General features: G+C 41.6%; 1 non-coding gene across 1 annotated transcript; it reads right to left on the bottom strand.

Annotated features, from left to right (window-relative positions):
• Positions 1-4,488: 4,488 nt before the first annotated feature.
• trnam-cau (transfer RNA methionine (anticodon CAU)) lies at positions 4,489-4,560 on the bottom strand. Its single transcript has one exon. It is a non-coding gene; the product is annotated as a tRNA-Met (tRNA).
• Between the last annotated feature and the right edge of the window lie 130 nt (positions 4,561-4,690).

The raw sequence follows: 4,690 nt of genomic DNA, 5'->3' as shown, positions 1-4,690 counted from the left end.
GATGAATGGTCTCAGCTGAGTGAAAGTATTCTTTCTGTACTATGATATGTTCACATCATAAAGGTTCATGAAGCTCCAGCCCACAGCACCACATGACAGTGTCACCATTGTTACTGACAGATTGTTGATTCTTACTGAAGCATCCTGGCTTTACATTCAGCCTCACATGGGGAACCTGTCTTCAACTCCGACTGTCAGCAGAATTCATGGAATTATGAAAAATCAGTCATTCTGGTCTGTAAAAATATAATCAAAGAAATAAATAATAAAATCTTTAAATTTCACATTGCATTTGTGGTGCATAAGTGGTATTGCTGCATTAGGGGCTTTGGTCTAATCAGAAATTGCTGTGATTAAGTCATGATAAATAATTTAGTATAAAAGCTATTATTATTATTATATTATAATGTGATTGATTTATTGATTTTGTAATAATGAAGCCTGTTATTTCACTGAGGTGAGGAACAAACCAGCTGCTGCTCTTGGTAATATTATGAAAGATGCCACCAAGCCATTAGGCCTTAAGAGGAGTGATGTATTTTGTGTGTGAAGTTTGCTGGATCAAGTGAAGGTTGCAGAGAGAGAGAGAGAGAGAGGAACTGGGCATTTGTTTTCCTTATTTCTTCCCTGTAGCCTTGTGTTCTGCCTGGCCTACCTGTCTTCTTTCTCTTGTCTATTATTTTTTATTCATTTGCCTCATATGATTTTAATATCATTAGTCTGTACATTATCCAATCACAGACAGCTCCATTCCAAGTGAACCTGTCCAGAGCCCATTTTATTCACTACCGCTGTAATGTGCTTATCCATGCTGGACACAATATATTGCAGGTCACACATTATTCAGAAATTATCTTTATAGCCCAACTGCAATTTCAAATTTCTTCATTAATTAGGAGAAACAAGTCATTTTGTTGATGAGTTGGCAATTAATTGAATAATCAGAATTAATGGTGACGCTCCAAAGACTGGAAGACAACTGCAATAAGACCTCACAACAAATTATATATGTATGCATATGTAAAAGTGATATGTATGTATGATTGAAGAGAGTCTATATTCTAATGAAAAGTAGGATTCATAAGCAAAGAAGTCGAAATCTCATGGGGATGTGAGCAGAATGCTCGTACATGGACCACAATAAGATAATTGACAATGCCATCTTGTGGAGAAAGCTCCACAAGATGGCATCGTCATAAAGACTTCAGCACAACAAATTGTCTTGTTTGTTTTATTTTCTTTAAATGATCTTTATCCTGAAAAAAAGTGTTGCTGGGGAAAAATAAGTAATTTTAAAATTCAGAAATCATTACAGCAAGTTGTAATTTGCAGAACATAACTTTATGCAACTCCTGAACTTCTACAGAGCTACATTTCATTATTAAAGAGAAAGAAAAAGATGATTGCTTATTTGGGTGAGTTTGTGTTTGCATGCGTTGCTTTCTACTCTCTCCATTTAAAGTCTGCAATATTTGTGATCATTGAAAGAAACTTGGGATTGATGGACTGCTGTTTTTTTAGTTTCTTTCTTCCCCACTTTGGTCCCCTTGTCTGGATTTATCTTGTAAAGGCACTTATTAAGACAGAAGTACATGTGAACATAGTCCTACAAACAATCATTTTGATGATCACAAATTCTGTGGATTATTCAGCCATTAACTGATGATACACTTGAAATACAGCTTGAAGTCAAAGGGCAATATTGTTCTTAAATTGACTTTTCATCAAATGTTACAATCATAACTCCATTACATGCATTGGTTTGAAAAATATGTAGTGGATGGGGTTAAGTCATTTATAAAGTCGTCACTGTCACACTGGTGAGCAGCACAGCAGGTCTGTAAACAGGAGTAAGCTGTCACTTTAAGAACATTGGACTGTGGGTAGATATGAGTGCCATCTTGAGAGGTTTGTTTGTAAGTAGGGCAGATGAGGTGTATCTCGGCAGCAGAATGAACTGTGTAAAAGCACGGTAGTAAACAGAAATAAGTATAAAAGTGTGTTTGTACATGGCCATAAACAGAGACACCACGAAGAAGTTTTCTCCAGTCTTGTTAACACATGAAGAAAATCACAACTTTGTCTACCCTGTCTACCTTAATCCTGGTTGGAAAGCTCTAACCAGGACGACTGCAGAAAGTAACAGAGTGCTGCCTATCAGGCTCCTCTCCTGTGGAACCAGCTCCCAGTTCGGGTTCAGGAGCCAGACACCCTCTTTAATTTTAAGATTAGACTTAAAAACTTTCCTTTTTGATAAACCGTTTAGTTAAGTAGGATTAAGGTGACCCTGAATTATCCCTTAGTTGAAACCAATGTGTTTCCAAATAACTAAATTGGTTTTACTTTCTTGTCATTTTCATAATCACCAGAAGCACTTATCGTGTGTGACAGATGTGCCCAAACCTCCACTCTTTGGTTTAAAGGAAAACTCTGGGATTTTTTTTTTAAACCTGGGACCTATTTTCCTATCTGTTTGGTTCTAAACATTTACTCGGAATAAAAATGATTGAAATCGCTCCAGTACAGAATTAGAAAGCAATAACCAGGAACCACAAAAAAGGCTATACAGTGTAATCCTATGGGGCAATATTGTGTGTCAAAGTAAAGCGCTTGTCCACTGACAGGCTCATAATCAGTGGCGTGCACAGACATTTTGGGGGGCAAGTGCTCTGGGGGGGAAAAAGGGCACTTTTTTGCGCATGTGGAACACCTTATTATAAAAGTCTGAGATTTAACCCTCCTCTTGTGTTCGGGTCGCCACTGACCCGTTTTAGTTTTTAAAGGTGTAAAACAACCACTTAATTTATTACATCAAGGCTTTTTGACTTTGCCAGGAATCTCTAGTTGAACAAAATAGAAAAATAAATTTTTGCTTTCCTAAATCTGAAAATGGTCTAGCAAAAAATATAATATGTGCAGTTGTTTCTGTATGCGATGGGCTACTTCACGACAAAATAATTACAGCTTGGGCTTAGAGGGCAAACAATACATTTTCACTCGATTCATGTGTTACCTGGCTGGTGGGGCAGGGGAAGAGCTGACTGACTGCCCGATGTGTTGTCTGTGCTACGACAAGGCCGTGGCTTCCAGGACGCTATGCTGCTGCAACCTCACATTGAATGCACTGCACGCTTGTTCACGTGACAGAGCAAGAGAGACAGAGGTCCGGTGTGTGTGCGGAGGGGGCACACATCGGGACATTATATTCAAACACTCTTTTAATGCCGTGACTTTTCTAAAAGATCATGTCGACATTGGCCTCAGTAAACTGTAAAAAAAAAAATTCAAAAGGGCACTTTTTTGGACAGAGGGCAGAGGGGCAGGTGCTTGAGCACCACCTCGTGTCTATCTGTGCACGCCACTGGCTGGGTCTGCACCAAAGTCAAACGCTTGCAACGTCCGGCTTTAATGTCAGCACGTCCTCATTCCAGTCACAAATTGCTTACAAGGCATTTTACCCCGACTTAAGTAAGTAGACTTTTCTTTGGAAGCACGTACACTGCCACTCGTAGCCAGGCGATTTTACACTGGAAAGCACAGCTGTTTACTGAATTTACATAGGCCGCATAATGTTGCGGTGGTTAGCAGTGTCAACTCACACCGAGCAGGGTCTGGGCTTGAGCCTATTGGTTGACCGGCAGCCTTTATGTCTGGAGCATGCATGCTCTCTTCGTGCCTGTGAGGATTTGCACCAGGTGCTCCGGGTTCCTGCCCCAGTCCAAAGACCTAGAGAAGGTCAAGCGAAAACTCTGAATAGCCCAGAGGTGTGAATGTGTCTGGGTTACCCCTGAGATAGCTCATGGGTACAGAAAATGAACGACTGTATGTGTACATTTCAGGGCACTTGATTAATTACGTTTTATGTCTTGTGCTTAAGAAGAACATGTGGAAAAAAGTTAGAAAACCATGAAATCACTCTGATTTTTCCTGATTCGCTGACCAGGATCTTTGCTGCCCAAAGAGCACTGATCTGTGAGTCGTACACATGGGTAACATACTGTGACAACAATTGGTAGATGCGGTGGGCTTTATTTCATTCCCATAATGCCTATGAGCCTGTCTGCATGATACACAGCACTGACCAATGGCAAACTAGTGACAGAGCACTGAAAATCAAGCCTCCTGATGGACAATTTTCGAGGCCAGCCACCAAATTTCTAGTAAGACAGATAGATGACGTTTATTGCCTCTGCTTGGAATTTTGGGAAGAAAAGTGGCTAGAAAGAGCAGTGGACTGTGTCTGCGTCTGGGCTCTGGGCCCAGCGCGCTTCCGGTGCGCCACTCTGCACACCCCACATGGGTCTCGAACCCACAATCACTGGGTCACGGAAAACGTTGGAGTAAAAGTTGGCAGACTTGGCAGAAGATGGTTTCGATCCATCGACCTCCAGGCCCGGCACGCTCCCGCTGCTGACCTCTCACTTTCTGTGTGTCTGAAGCCTGTAATAGCTGCCTTCTGGAAAACGTTGGAGTAAAAAGACCAACAGCTAGCAGAGGATGGTTTCGATCCATCGGCCTCTGGGTTATGGGCCCAGCACGCTCCCGCTGCGCCACTCTGCTGACCTCACATCCTAGGTGGGACTCAAACCAACAGTCCCTGGCTTAGGAGGCCAGTGCCTTATCCATTAGGCCACTGGGGTTCTGCCACGACAGGACAAAAAAGGGCAGCCACTCAAAAATAGCTAGGCTC

Source organism: Neoarius graeffei, chromosome 1 (assembly GCF_027579695.1).
Source record: "Neoarius graeffei isolate fNeoGra1 chromosome 1, fNeoGra1.pri, whole genome shotgun sequence".
In the NCBI taxonomy this organism is placed as follows: Eukaryota; Metazoa; Chordata; class Actinopteri; order Siluriformes; family Ariidae; genus Neoarius; species Neoarius graeffei.
The sequence above is the reverse complement of the archived record's forward strand: the minus strand, read 5'-3'. Positions and strand labels throughout refer to the sequence as shown.